The following is a 16,858-nucleotide window of genomic DNA, read 5'->3' as shown; positions in this document are numbered from 1 at the left end:
TTGTGACACCACCCTATTACCTCACCATCAACCAATCAGAGAATTGTGCATGAGCTGATCACATACCCTGGGATGCCCCTCCCTCACCTTGCCTTTAAAAATGATTTGCTGAATGAAACCCACGGGGAGGTCAGGTGCTTTAAGCACTAGCTGTCCTGGACTCCTTGCTTAGTGCGCTGCACTTTGCTTCACCACAACCCAGTGTCAGTAGAGCAGCTTTACCGCATGAGAGCCAGCGGACTCAAACTTGGTTCAGTAACAATGAGAGACAAGGAAAACTGAGGAACTATCACAGACCAAGGTAATATAAGAACTGAAGACAATGTGGGATCCCAGATCGGATTCTGGAGCAGACAAGGAACGTTAGTAGAAAAACTGGTGAAATCGTATAAAGTTCTGTTCTATAATCAATAGTATTATTAATTAACCAAGGTTAATTTCTTAGTTTAGATAAATGTTTTATGGTTAGGTAAGGTGAACATAAGCAAAAGCTGGTTAAAGGGCATGTGGGAACTCATTTTTGCAACTCTAAATCTAAAATTATCTCTCAAGGAAAGAAAAAAAGAAGAAACACAACAAGTAAAGTCCCACTCTTCCCTCTGCAATCCCACTCCTCTTCCTCTTTTCTCCCAAAATTTTCTAAGTAAAATTCATCATTCTTATCTTAGCCTTCAGAAGGCCCATTTTATCCTGGCCCCAACTTCATCTCTAACTTCCCTCCTGCCACTCTCCAACGCTCTTTAATCCAGAGAAACAGGAACACTGAATATTTCCTCAATGTTTCAATGTGTATAATGTCTCTGCACCTTCAATCATACTGTTCCTTTTGCACAGAATGCCCTTCCATGCCTATATCCACCAAATACCTACAAAAATTTCAAAATGGCCCAAGTGCCTTCCCACCTCATTAGAGATTTCCTTACCCTGTGTTCTCAGAGCAGTCTGTGTATTCTGATATCATAGCACGTATCACACTGCATGTCACACCATCAGTATGGATTTATTTGTCTGTCTTCTCTACTAGATTATCAGCTTCCTCAGAGTTAGAGCTCACGTTTGACTTAAGGGTCCTAGAAATTTTTAAGACACTCAATAAATGTTTGATGAAATGAATAAATGAATCGATGGTCCAGCCAACAAACCCAGATTGAATTTGAGTATCTGACATTACGTAAACATATTTGTAAGTGGCAACAATAACCTTAGCCTCCTACTTATGTCTGATCAAAGTGAGGACAGTTTGTAATCTCTTTTCAAACCGTGAAGTACACTATGAAATTTAAGCAAACATCAAGGATTTACCCAGCCCAATCAGAGGAAAACAAAGAGCATAAAACACCAGAAAATATTTCCAAATACATAAGGTAGACAAACGGTGAATATCCTAAAGTATAAAGAGTTAGACTGTGGTTTCCTTGAGGGTAGGGGCTAGCACATAGGAGGTACTGGTGTGAATATAAATTGATACAAGTTTTCTGGAAAATCACTTGAACTAATAGATCAAAGGTCTTTTTTAAATGTGCATAATCGTGACCCAGCAATTCAATTTCTAGGTATTTTTCCTAAGGAAATATTTGGACAATTAGGCAAAGACATATGTAGGAGGCAACATTTATGCTAGCAAATATTTGGAAAACATTCCAGGTATTCACTAGTAGGGACGGGTTAAGTAAGTTATGACACATCAATTAATTTAAGTGTTAGTAGTCAACCATTAAAAATCATGTTATGCGTCTGTATTTATTAAGATGGAAAGCTATCAAGACTGTATTAACTGAAAAACAAATGAGGTGTTTTTTTAATCCCAATTTTACTTTTTATATTTTTAATACCTGTATGTATTTATGTGTATATTTATATGTGTGTATATGTTTACGTGTGTGTGTGTGTGTGTGAGTAGTATATTCACATACGTATCTATATGCTCAGATTTCCTGATCATTGTCTTCCCTTCTTGCTTCTGGAAGAAACACAGCTGACCACCATGTGCTCTCACTCCATTCTGCATCCCAGAGTCTGCTCCCATCCCACCTTCAGAGGAAGACAAACACAACTATTCTCCTTGGAGTCTGGGGTTGACCTGTCACGTTTCACAAACCCCTGAGAAGGCAATGAAAGCAGCAATGATAACCCAAGCAGTCCCCAAAGAAATATAACTTGCTCACCCAATGCATGCTGAATGGGGGGATGAGCAAGCCAGACAGAGGAGACTAAAGCCTCCACTGTCATCCTGTAATCGATTTTACCTAAATGTATACTTCTTCCAAAATACGCTGCAAATCAATGGAAAACTTTTGTAATACATGAGCAATTTATTTTATAGACAGTTTGGGGAAAACACGTTGAATTTACTATGTACTGTCATACACATGAAGGCATTTGAGCCTCACAAGCCAGTGATGTAGGGAGGAAAGGGATGCCCTTTTTTCATTTGAGGAAACAGGTTCACAGAAGTTATGCTGTTCACACAAGACCTCTCAATGAGTGAGCGGTAAAGCCTGGATTCAAACTCAGACTTTCTGATTCCCATTTGTGAGCCCTTCCAGGTACAACAGGGCATCCTAAACTGGCCTGATTGTAAGAATCCCCTAAGAAGCCTAGAAACAAATTCTGAATTCCAGACCAGCCTTCTCCCTGATGATTCTGATTCCGCAGGTCTATCTGAGAGGGAGCCTGGAAATTTGTATCTTTTTAGAAACCTCACCAGGTGATTTTTATGATTGGGTCAGTTTGAGAAATGCTGACTAACACTATTGCATATATCCCTTATAAAGAGAAATATTTATTCTCAGTCACTACTGTGTTTTCAGATATTAAGATTAACCAAGACAAGGGCAGGGCTCCTGCCTGGGGACAGGCCTATTCTATTCCAAACGTGGTGCACCTTGGACCTTTTTTGGCACATACATTCGGTTACCTCTGTTTGGTTGTCCTCACCATAGACAGCAGAAACCACACCTTTGGCCTGACAACTTTCCTTCCTCAGCTGATCTCACCTCCCCTGTGGTTGAGTCTACTTTATGCAGTGGCCTCATTTTCTGGTCTCTTCCATCTCTCCCTGGACCCTAGTGCATGAATCTCCCTCACAACCTCTTCCTCAGAGGCTGACCCACAAGCTGACTCAGCTTCCTGTCCAAATCAGCAGCAGTTCAGCCACTGAGCAGTGTCTACTTGCCAGCAGAGAAGCTTCCAGAAACACAGCTTCTTCCAACCGACGTTCCACGATCCTCACCACACACTGATTTACCACTTCCTTTCCTCTAAAGAAATGAGGCTGCTGACAGGACTGCTCGCTGTGCGTGACTGGCTGAAAGGGCTAATGGGAGGCCAGTAACCCTCAGAACAAAACACCCTTTCACAGCTCTGATGCAGCCTACCCAACTAGAGTGCTGAGGGGCCCAGCTGTCGCTGCTCCGGTGGGGTGGGTCCGTCTGCAGTTGTTTCCCAGCAGTCCTTGGCTGGGCTATGTTATGACAAAGCTGTTCTCCAAGCCCATCCTCAAGGCTCTGCCATTGTGTAAGTCATATTCAGCTGTCTTACTCAAATTTGAGTAACACATGAGAGGTAGAGATTAAGTGCTTTGGGCGTTAAAAGAAGTGAGTGATGACTCTAGCCAAGAACTTAGAAAAGCTTTCTGGACTGCAGTGCACTTGATCCGGACCTTAAATTCTGAGTTGGATTTGGACATGTGATAATGTCTAGAAGGACATATGAATGGAGGAAGAAAGCATAAGCAATCATAGAGGAAAAAAAGTGGGGGGCAGGGGGAGGGTGATGAGTTTTTATTATTCTTGTGACTCCAAAAATTGTCTTAGCTAGTTGGTTTTTCATACAGTCTGATAGGCTGTAATTCTTTTTGGAAGTCCAAACTTGTGAGGAATTTAAAAAAAAAAAACTAGATTAATCAAGGGAAGAGAGGAACTAATAGTTATAGAATACCTTCTATGTGACAGGCATCCTAAATGATCTCACTAAATCCTCAAAACAATACCTGGGAGGGGGGTATTACACCCACCCACCCATTTCACAGATGAGAAAAATGAGGCTTAAGAAATTAAATAAACTTGTCCAAGGTTACATCGCTTACAGGAAAAAAATCAGAGCAGGTATTCAAACTGAAGTTTGATTGCCCCTAAATCCCACATGGTATCTACTAGACCATACTCTTCCTTAGGATGATGTAAAGAGGGTCATAGCATTATTGTAGGGCATTCCTCAGCCAAGATCTGTGTACCTGGGGTCTGAAGGTACAGGTAACAGAGTTCCTGTTACAAGAGGTAATTTAATTTCAGTAATACAACATCATCCACCACATTAAATTAATCATATTAATTTGGATTTTGTTGGTTTTAACATATTGTTTTTACTTAATTTGTAAATTTATTTTGGTCTTATATTTGTTTAATAGCTAAGAGTATATAATTAGTGTTATATTTATACATTTCAATATAATTTTTAAAGGATTCACTCCATTTACAGTTATTACAAAATACTGGCTGTTTTCCCCATGTTGTATACATCCTTGTATATTTGTACATTTCAAGTAACATTACAATAAAAATATTTTTTCAACATTCAAAGGATTGGAATTTTTTTCCATTAAAAAGGCTCCATGTATTTCTCAATTCTGAGAAAGACCGTATTAACACATTGTTCAAGCATAACCATTAGCCATAACATAGACTTTTTTCATGTTGACAAGTCTGTGGAGAAACAATATGACTGCATGATGCAAGAGCTGAGATTTTTCTACAACTTCATCTTATTCGTTTGCACCAGGGCAGAAAACAAAACCCAGGATGGTGTGTCATATGAAATTGTGAGTATTCCATTCATGTTCTGTTGAACTGAAGTCAAAACTAATTGGGGGGAATCCCCTGGCAGTCCAGTGGTTAGGACTCCGTGCTTCCACTGCAGGGGGCACAGGTTTGATCCCTGGAACTAAGATCCTGCATGCCATGTGGCACGGCCAAAAAATAAAATAAAATAAAATAATCCCTAAAAAAAAAAAACCCAATTGGGGAAGAGACTCGTTTTTTTTATATTTATCACTTTTAAATTTGAAAATTTTACAGATATTGAAAAGCCCTAGATTTTTTCAAGTTCTTCCTCCAGATTAAAGAAGTAGGGACATAATTCCTGTCTTGTTAGTCCCACAAACAATATAAATGTAAGATATTTAAGTCACTTTAGTTATCTGGGTGATAATACATATTTTACATTTTTATAATACATTTCATAAATGCACATATATTAAATATTTGTCATTTATATCTCCCCTTTTCTTCTTGTTCTCTTTCTCATTTCCAGTCTGTTCCTTCTATTATGGTAAGTGGCAATGAATATTTAAGAGAGGATTCCTTCTTTTCAAAAAGGAGAAGTCATATCCTGCCTGGCAAATTTTTAAAAGTAAGAAACAAAGAAGGCACTGACTTCATCTCTAGGTAAGGATGAATAACTTTAATTACTCAGTGAGTATAAAATTTAACACAGGGCTTCCCTGGTGGCACAGTGGTTAAGAACTCGCCTGCCAGTGCAGGGGACACGGGTTCCATCCCCGGTCCGGGAAGATCCCACATGCCGCGGAGCAACTAAGCCCGTGTGCCACAGCTACCGAGCCTGCAATGAGAAGCCCGCGCACCGCAACAAAGATCCAATGCAGCCAAAAATAAATAAATTAAACAAATAAATTAAAAATAATAATATATATATAAGCATAAATTTTTAAAAAATATAACACATGCTTTAAATCCCTTACTCAGGCCCTTAAACCCTGTGCCTTCCTTTTTTATTTTATTTTTTTTCAATCTTTTTTTTATTCAAGTATAGTTAATTTACAATGTTGTGTTAGTTTCAGGTGTACAGCAAAGTGATTCATATATATATATATTCTCTTTCAGATTCTTTTCCATTATAGGTTATTACAATATATTGAATATAGTTCCCTGTGCTATACAGTAGTTCCTTGTTTACCTATTTTATATACAGTAGTGTGTATATGTTAATTCCAAACTAAACCCTGTGCCATCTGACCCAAATGACACACACATACATCATGCAGTCAACACCCATCCCTACTTACGACCAATGTCTTGACCTCTGTCATCTCATTTCTGCTTTATGCTTTTTCTTCTAGTTACAGAACTCTAGAAAATTCCCCACATTTGCCCCCTCCACCATCCCACTCCTCACTGACAACCAATTTGGCAAAGCTAGTTTCGAACCTGGATGTCTTCTTCAGATATGGTTTCGTCTTTTGCCTCCATCTTTCTGGCTATTGTGGATGACTCGTACCCAAAAGGCTGCCCACATCCCTGTGTGACACTGACAAGAGTAAGCAGCCTGGTTTCCCTTGATAAGAGATTGTAAACATTCGAACTTAAAAACTTGAAGTCAGAAAAAAAAAATGTTTAAACATGAGTCTGCATAAAACACCACCCAAACATTTGATAGGGGAGGAGTGAAAGGGCATATATAGAACAGAAACCTCCCAGGCAGACCTTTATATTATTTTCGGAACATAAAGGAATGAAGGGCACTGTTTCTGTGCAGAGGAGGCGTCTGCTGCCACTTGCACTGGCCCCAGAGAAAGGTGCCCCTGCCCAAAACAAGAACCCAGAGTGACTTGACCGCCTCAGTCACCACCGTATCCCACAGTGCCTAGAATAGCCTTCTCTGAAAAGTCAAAAAGGACATTATGGAAATTTCCATGTTGACCAGTTCCACTGTATTTAAACATTCTAGAGGATGTTATTCTCCAGGAATTTTTACTTACATTTCACCTCCTACAGAACTAATATTTTTCTTCTCATGGAAAAGATAGAGAATAAGAAATCATTATTCTTCATACAGTGTCCATACAGTGTCTACAGCTTGTTGCAAAGGAAGTTATTTTCTTCTTCAGATTTCAATCTTTCAAGTTTCCTTGTCAATCCAATTTTCTAATATTTTTCTCTCTCTCCCTAAATGAGTTTAAATATACATATCTGGAGACATTACTAAAACATTAATAAGGGGATTTTATACAGTAGGAAAAATCACCTGATTTCATCAAATGACCCAAATTTGACAAATTTGAATTTTCGGAACCAAACAGGACATATTTGACAACAGGACTGTACAGACTTCTGAGTTAATTAGAAACTCTAGTGTGATAAAGCCAACCACGTGCTTAAAAAGACTGATTAACAATGCAGGGAAGACGGGCTCCACTGCAGGAAGACTTAACAACATATTTGGGGTTGCGACTAGTTGCAACTAATAATGCAAGCAGTATTCATTATTTTGTTTTTATATAAATCTTGTTAAGTGGTAAAATACAACTGACTTTCTGTGTGCAGGAAAACGTCCTGTGTAAGTGAGACAGTGTGCAAGGAACACTAGCAGACCCTGAAAGAGACCCAGAAATCTGTTTTTGATTTTTTAGAAAGTCTACCATGATAACTCATCCCTATCATAGCTGTAAGTACTTCCTAGAAGTCAGAGAAGTGTCCTTTCAAACGATTTCACATTAAGAAGGCTGTGGTCGGGCTTCCCTGGCGGCGCAGTGGTTGAGAGTCCGCCTGCCGATGCAGGGGACACGGGTTCGTGCCCCGGTCCGGGAAGATCCCACACGCCACGGAGCGGCTGGGCCCGTGAGCCATGGCCGCTGAGCCTGCGCGTCCGGAGCCTGTGCTCCGCAACGGGAGAGGCCACGACAGTGAGAGGCCCGCGTACCGCAAAAAAAAAAAAACAAAAAAACGGCTGTGGTCTCCCAACCTACCTCCTTACACGCCTTCATGATCCCACTTAGCCCACTCCATGATTAACCTCACAGATCACTGATGAACTCAGAAGCCTCATTAGTTATCACTTTGACAGAGAGCCTACCTCTAAGGGAAATGGAAGGGCAACACGGCACTTGTCTTTATCAAAGCACTCATCACACCATGTAAAAATGACCCATCGATTTGTCTGACTCTTGGTAAGCTCCCCTGGGACTGGAACAATGCCTTGTTTGCTTCCTATTTCCTAAAACGGGCAGCACAGCACTTAGCACCTGGGAAATAGGAGGCACTCAGTAAATGTTTCTGAATGAGAGAATAAATTCTGTTGTAAAACACTGGGCAAACATGTTGTAATGTGTCCCTCCCATGTAGTTTATAAAATTTTGGACTTGGGAGAGTGCAATGTTCCCAAATTTTTATTCTAAAAATTTTATTTGCCTAACAGTATTGTTAAATTTAGTCCTAAGCTATGAGAATGAATTGATAAAGTGAGTAAAAAAGGTGACCTTGGTAGTCTTTTCTATTTTAAAAAGTCACTTAGAGTTTGTCACGTTATATCATGTAATTGATCTCTACAAAGTAAATGTATCTAATTTGAACCCTGAATATGCCGATGAGTGCTATATAGAGATTACTATCACATATGTCCTTAATTCTATCAGTTTCATCTTAGAGCTTAAAAAGAAAGCAACACACACACACACACACAAGCAGCATAAGAAAAGGCCAATGGCATTGTAGGGTAGCAAAACATATCATCCCAAAATACAGTCATCCCTCGGTATTGGGAGGGAATTAGTTCCAGGATGCCCCTCAAAATCCACAGACGCTCAAGTCCTTTATGTAAAACAGCATTGTACACTCTGCCCTCCATACCTGCAGGTTCCGGGGTTAGTCGAAACCCTGGATCTGGAACCCGTGGATAGGCCAACTGTGTGTCACTTTGGCATAAGGATTATTTTTAAGCGGAAGGCAATTGAGAAAAAGCAGATACAAGAAAAGCTTTCTGCCCTCCTGTTTGCCTAAAACAGAACATAAATGTACAAAGGTGTCCCTCCTCCCTCTCTCTACCAGGAAGGACAAAAGTTAATCACAAGAGACATATTTAGATCCTCATCAGCCTAGAGATGGCACCAGAGGAATCTATATAACAAATTTTACTAGCTAGTCCTTGTCTTCCATTAGTTTCTCATATATTTGCCTTTCCACTATTTGCTATCCCTAGAGATTCAAGGTCCTTTTCCTTTGTCTTGTCATATCTCTAAAAATGTTTTGTTCCTCTGCTAAAATGCTAACAAAACCTCTGAGTTACTCATCTCTGGTACTCCCACGTGATACATGCATGGTGCACATGTTAATAACCATCTGTTTGTTTTTCCCTTGTTAATCTGCCTTTGGCCAGTCTAATTTACAAGGCCACAGCTAGAGAACCCAAGATGCGTAGAAGAGATTTTTCCCTCCCCATCAGCATCAACTATGTAGAAACTAAAATGGCATTTGTGGCAAACCCCAAGTATTTTTGTGTAGGCAACAACCTATATTTTGTATTCTTATTAGGTTTATGCATAAAATAATTATTCACAAGGTTTTTTATTTATTTGGTTTGTATGTTTTTAATTTCATCCTTACTTCCAATCTTTAAGAAAGTATGACTGAGAGTACAGGAAGAACAGAGTATGTGGTGAGGTAAGAAAATGGCAATAACAAGACTATTCTGAACAAAAATGGTGAGGGTACACCATCCATTGTTGATTTTTAGGGATCAAATCATAGAACAACCATTAAAAATTTTGAATTGTTATATCTAGATAACTCTTCAAAACACACACACAAAATTAAAGGATTCCCTGAAAGGGTATTGGAATTTTATAGTGGAATAAGCCCACTATAAAAATATGATACAACTGAATTTGTTCTATCTACCCCATATTAACTTATTGATAAGCTGAATAGTGTTCCTTCTACAAATAAATGATACGGCCTGTTTTACATGAATTGTTTTGGAAAGGAGTAGTTCCAAGGATTATCCTTCTCATAAGGCCCTGTGCTACAGAGACTGGCATGCCACTTAAATTCTCTTTGTCAGTTCTAATGATGTGTCTAGACATGCAGAAGGAAGTAAAAAATTGAAGCAATCAACTACATAATCTGGACAGAAAATCACATACAGCTGAAATATTGATTGGATAAAAGAAAATAAACTTCCTGCTAGTACTCACTTTTCACTGTCTGCTCAGACACAATTCTTATCTGGAATGCAATACCCGGGCTCAAAATTGGCATAAAAAGATATTTGAAAATGTATGCAATCCATCTAAATTGTTGGTTATCAGTGTACCCTCACTACAGAAATAGGGACCACTAATCACAACAAAATAAACTCCAGTTCTCTGTGGTCACAATCCTTAGCCATAACCTAAACTTGCATGGACATTACCCCAAATAACTGGATAGGAATTGGCATTTGGACCAAATATGCAGATTGGATGAACATGCAGATATACCATCTGATCTTTGGATTTTCAGTTTTTCTACATATTTACAAAATATCTATTAACTAAACCTTTTTCTACAAATACAAAAGCAAGACTGTAATTTCAGTGGGTTTGATTGGGCAGACAAGAAGAAAAGAAGGTTCCAGGAACCCTACATGTAAGTTATTTCATGTAATCCTCACAAAAATTCTTCATTCTTCCATTCAACAAAAAATGACTGAATGCCCACTATGACAATGCAGTTAAAATAAAAAGAGAGATGGCCACTCCCCTCGTAGAACTCACAGGGAGATCAACACAGCAAATAATCACCATTAAGCTCAGTGCTCTAATGAAAAGAAATATAATTCTCTGAAAGCATATGACAAAGGAAAATGATTTAGACTATGCATTTCTCATTTCAGAGATGAGACTACAGAGGTTAAGTAACTTGATCAAGATTACACAGCCAAGGTGTCCTGGAGGTAGGATTCCTTCCCAGTCCTGCCTGACTCCAGAGCCCTTGCTCTTTTCCTTGTTCCTCTCAATCTCATTAAGACAGCTGCATGAGAAACAGCAAGCCGGAAAGATTCTTTACGGTGAATTATACTTCCCTTTCTTCCAGCCCTTCTAGTTTAATATTTCCTAAAAATGTCCCTCTAAGTTTGAGGAAAAGGTTTGCAAATCCTTGCAGTATTAATTAATTCTGCTTTTATTTAGATACATTGCACCTCTCTGGCTCCATGCTGGGACGTGATGTGGCTAGCTGAGTCAGTCCACAAAATCTTGGTCAGTAGTTATCATGTGTATTATAAATACCAGGCAGGGGATAATGATGAAAATAGTCCTGAGACCTAGAGCAACCACAGGTCTTATGGTAGACAGCGTAGCTACTGCCCTTTTGTGTAAATTAACATTAGAATTTAACATTCAGTTGATTTCACACTTCCCATATTAGTATTGGAGGTAGAACATATTGACCAACTTTTTCACATTTTGGTATGTCACGATTAAGGTGACCGACTGGTCCAACTTTTCCTGGAACTTTCCTGATTTTAAAACTGGAAGTCCTGATCTTGAGAAACTCAGGCCCAGGCAAACAAGGATGGTTGGTCACCCTAGTCACTGTGCTACTCCGGGATTAGAGAGCTATATATTTACTTGACCATTTATTTTGAAAACACAGGCCAATGTATACTTATTTGGTGATATTGCATTGAAGTACATGGGGTGCTCAATGGATACATGAAAGTTCAAAGCATTGCCCCTCATTAGCAATGCATATCTCACTACAGTATGCAAAACAGCAATGAATGTAGTATATTAAATGCAGGATTTCCATCAATCCCTACATACAGGTACACATACACATCTGTAATGCGTTGCCTCAGATGATTTGTACCTTTGCTGTTTATTTTAAATAAAACTGTGCCTTTTGCCTACCCTGGAAGAAATAACCATGAGCTTCACGTCTGAGGAGCATGCATCCCACTGCACACAGCCACATATTCCAGTACAGTTTTGGCAGACATCATCCCACCAGTCCCTTAAACAACTCCAGGGAACTTTCCCCCAACTTTTCCCCAGCAGCAGCAAATTTCCCCCAGCAGAAAAGCAGGAACTTTTTCCTCAATGCAGTAATTACTGCGTGTCTTGATAGCGTCAAACATGGTGTGCTTCTAAACTTCATAGCTACACTATAAAGTTTACCAATTGGCAGGTAAAGTTTTTTGTTTTTATATTTTCCTAGAGAAAACAAAGTTAAAGGGTCAAAATTGGTACACACTTAATTCATGATTCTCTGCTTAGTTCAGTTTTACCAATACAAAAAGCTGCAAAAATGTTGAATACCAAAGCCAAATTGTTACATTAGTGGAATTCTACAGCTCTGACAAACTGAGAATCGTATTATCAGTTTCTTCCAGAGCAAAAAAATTACAATTATGACAGCAGGAGCTCTAACAGATGAAAGGGCATGTACGTGACTACATGTACGTGACTACGTGACTACTACTACCACATGTAGTCATGCTATAGTCCACCATGTGAGTCAGCATCTATTTTCCAACAGCCACAATTTCCAGATTCAACTGGTGCATTATGTTACGGGCAAAATTCAGCCTTCTGGAATCTTAGCACACCTCCAAGATAATCAAAAGAAATTGTACACAATCAAAAACAGACTTGGGACAAAAGTAAATAATTATTCCAGGGTGTTACAGGAAAAAGTCCCACGGCCTGAAAAACATGTTCAACATGATTATTATAAGTGATTAAGATATTTTTCTCTCTTCCTTATGAAAAAAAGAAGTATAACTATGTCAACAACACAATGTTATTTTCTTAGTGTTGTTACTTTTGATATTTGATATAAGTGAAAAACAATATTTAATAACTCTTGCTATTAAAAATAGACTCAAGTCCCCATCTTTACATCCAGCTTCATCAATCAGAGAGAAAGTCAGTCAAGCCAGAAGCATCCTAGAAGGAAGAGCCAGCTTGTTTTGCTGTCAGTATTACTCTTCTTCTCAATGCAACTTACCAAAGGTCCTTTGAGGATTCATGTTCAGCACCCTTCTAGGCAAGCAGAGCATATAGTGTTGGTCTTGTTACTAATTCAACAGCTACCAATTATGGAATACTTAATGGGTACCAGGCTTTGTCTCAGGCAAGCTGCATAAATTGTCATAAATCCTTACAACTATGAATGGTAGGAATTGTTTTTTTTTAATTTTACAGATAGGGAAACAGACACAGAGGGTTGATTAACTCTGCAAAGATCACCCAGGAGGAAGCAGCAGCAACTGGATCAGATCATGAGTCTGTGGGATTCTGTCCATATATCCATGTATACACCACGATGCTTTAAAGTGTTAAAACACAGCATAAATTAATATTTTGCTTCTCTCAGACTTCTCTTTAGAAAACAGAAAAGTTCTAAATTTTATAAAACACTGGTTTTTGTTTTATTTTATTTTTTAAGTGCGGCACGAATCAGTCATCCAGGCTATTTTTCCTGTGACATTTGAAATATTTTAAACACTCGACACTACAATAAAAATATAAATTATACATAACATAAATTGACATAATTTATGTCATAAAAATAAAATCATTTTGTTTGGATGCATCCTAATGTCTATGAAAAATCTTAGGAGTTGGAGGCTTACAGCATTCTTTCTTGTTACTGTTTTGTTTTCATTATTCTCATCTCCTTCTAAAAACCACTTGAAGGTGATCAGAATGTTAAAGTCCAAATAAAATAAGATAGCTAATTTTTTACAATTGTAAAATGACTCGAAATAGATGCGTTAAGTATCTAGAATCCGATGATTACGGAAGTTAAGCACTAAATTTAGTTTTGAGTTTCTATCAGTTATAGAAAATAGGTAAACAAGTGAGAATATAATTCTCATCATTCATTCTATTAAAAAGCAAACAAGTTCCTCAGAAGAGTCAAATATTTTTCTGACAGTAACTCTTGAAAGAGATTTTTTTTAATTACTACCATTTAGTGAGTATCCACTCTGTGCTAGGCCCTGGCCTTGGCAGAACACATCTATTTCCTTTTAAGAAGAACAAACATTATTTCAATCTTTCTAATAGGCTTATGGAATAAAATATCTTTGGCTAGTTTTTTAATTGAGTCATTCTTCAAATGAGTTTTTTTTTTTTTTTTTTTTGCGGTACGCGGGCCTCTCACTGTTGTGGCCTCTCCCGTTGCGGAGCACAGGCTCCGGATGCGCAGGCTCAGCGGCCATGGCTCACGGGCCCAGCCACTCCGCGGCATGTGGGATCTTCCCGGACCGGGGCACGAACCCGTGTCCCCTGCATCGGCAGGCGGACTCTCAACCACTGCACCACCAGGGAAGCCCCAAATGAGTATTTTTTAATCTGCCTTCTATTTAAAAAAAAAAAAAAAGACGATACAACATTAACTATTTATTAATGCAGGAACAGCATTTCTGGAAACTGAGACAAATAAAAGATGATACAGCCTGGCAATGTCTGATTTCTGAGGAGCTGTCCTAGTGCAGGAATAGAATGAAAGAAACGAGAGAAAGGAAGAAAGCTAATCCTTTCACCAGCTCTGTGAAATATCAAACACCTTAGGTAAGCCTTTGACATTTGCAAGACTACAGTCGGTTTATAGATGAACTCCTTAATATGTTCCTGCTTCATTGTGCTCTTTGTTGCCAAAAAAATCCGATATGCAAAAACTAATGTTAGAATTCGGTAGTATTGCTAAAAATTCTCATGGGTAGAATCTGTCATCCTGCTTTTGTTTTAAATAAGCTGATGTCAATTTTGTAACTTTAAATAGGTAACATTCACTTTAGAACTTGAAAATATATACTGTTTTTAAAATGGGAAATATGATTACTTAGGATGCAGTTTATATCGTTGCTGTAGGTAAACTTAGAAATTTGCCTTTGTATTTTATACTCCCCTTCGGTTTTGTTTTCAGTATTTAAGATAAGCAAAACCTACTTTCTGTGATTCTTTATTTCTTTGTGCTTTTTTAAATGAAATGAAGCAATTACTAATAAGGCATTTTCACTTTTATATTTTTTGTATTATAACATTTTTATGTTTAGACACAATTGGTCATCCATTACAATGCTTGAAGGAACTCAAACTCAGAGTTTTTGAAGACCACAAATGGATTATATAGAAATAAATGGAAAATATACTATCCTAGAATATTAAATATATACACTTACAAAGCAGTTAACTTATGGTATATTTACATATATTATGAATGTGATTCAGAGGGTCTAGTTTCTGGTGAGAACCAAGACAACATCTTTGCTGTTGGGACTCTGGACTCCTCCTTTTCTGGGTTCTGTAAATGTTTTCCTGCTGTGTGGCTCAGTTCTGAACTTGCATGTTTTGATCTTGTATTAGGATGCTTATTACAACAGACAAAAAACACTTAGCTTTTCATGAATTTACTCAAAGCTCATTTGGAGTCATTATCTGTATTTGGGGGACAGTTTACATTCTCCAGAAATCACACTCAAATACCTCCCACTGCTTATTCAGAACCAAGGTGAGCCATTTTCTCTTTAAATGGAAAACAATGAATCCTCCCCATATGTGTTGTATTTTGGGGACCAAGGAAACAGTCCCCCCCAGATCTCTTCCAGGTGGAGTCTGAGCTGACACTGGCTTCTCTCTTTTCAGGAACACGGAATCCTAACATGTCTAGGTAACCCAGTTAATTCCACTCCTCAACTGGTCTTCAGCTCAGGGCCTCTCTACTGTAAGCTATTCCATATCTGTCCGCTGGAGAAGTATGCTCCTCACGTTGCACTGAGCTCCTCTTATGTGAGTCCCATAACTGAATTCTACTGTATTACTTTCAATTTATCTGAAATATCAAATGGCTGGTTTGAGAGAACTGAACACTATCCCACAGCAGTGCCATGTCCGTGAGCTCATTTCTTCATGCTCACAAGCTCATTCCTATTGGTCAGTGTTTCTCAAAGAGTGGTCCACATATCAGAATACCCTGGTGAGTTCATTAAAAATGCAGACCGGGCTTCCCTGGTGGTGCAGTGGTTGAGAGTCCACCTGCCGATGCAGGGGACACGGGGTCGTGCCCTGGTCCGGGAAGATCCCACATGCCGCGGAGCGGCTGGGCCCGTGAGCCATGGCCGCTGAGCCTGCACATCCGGAGCCTGTGCTCCACAACGGGAGAGGCCACAACAGTGAGAGGCCCACGTACCACAAAAAAAAAAAAAAAAAAATGCAGACCTCCAGGCCCCACTTCTTAAAATCTTTCACTAGTAGGAATAAATCTAGGTGTGTATTTTGTTTTGTTTTTTTAATTTCCTAGGATGAATACCAATTTATCCATTTACAGTGTGTCTTCAGGGAAGTTACCTAAACCCTCTCAGTCTCCCTGAGCCTTAGTCTTGTCAGCTGCAAAATGGGAAGACTAAAAACTATCATTCAGGCCTATTTGGTGTAACCTTAGTAGGCAGTTCATGTTCAATAAATGATAGATTTTTGCTTTTGTTTTTGTTTTTTTTTGCTGGATTGCTATTGGGTTTGGGGGTTTCAGAGGGCTTCCTGGTGACTATGGGCAGTTGATACTCAGCAGCCTTTGCTGCCTGGGAACTGAAATGAAAAGAACAAGGCCAACGGTTGTTCTAAATCCCTCTATGCACAATAAATTGTTTTAATTAAATTTAACTTTTTTTTTTTTTACTTATTTTTTTAAAAACCAAGAAGCACAGGGTTTCCCTGGTAACACAGTGGTTAAGAATCCCCCTGCCAATGCAGGAACACGGGTTTGAGCCCTGGTAGGGGAAGATCCCACATGCTGTGGAGCAACTAAGCCCATGCACCACAACTACTGAGCCTGCGCTATAGAGCCCCTGAGCCACAACTACTGAGCCTGGGAGCCACAACTACTGAAGCCCGCACGCCTAGAGCCCGTGCTCTGCAACAAGAGAAGCCACAGCAATGAGAAGCCCGCGCACCTCAAAGAAGAGCAGCCCCCGCTTGCTGCAACTAGAGAAAGCTCGCGGACAGCAACGAAGACCCAACGCAGCCATAAATAAATGAATAAATAACTCTAAAAAAAAAAAAAAACCAAGAAGCACAGCA

The sequence above is a fragment of the Delphinapterus leucas genome, chromosome 14 (assembly GCF_059928025.1).
Source record: "Delphinapterus leucas isolate spDelLeu-1000000601 "Yukka" chromosome 14, BTC_Dleu_Yukka2, whole genome shotgun sequence".
Lineage (NCBI taxonomy): Eukaryota > Metazoa > Chordata > Mammalia > Artiodactyla > Monodontidae > Delphinapterus > Delphinapterus leucas.
This window is presented reverse-complemented; position numbering follows the sequence as displayed.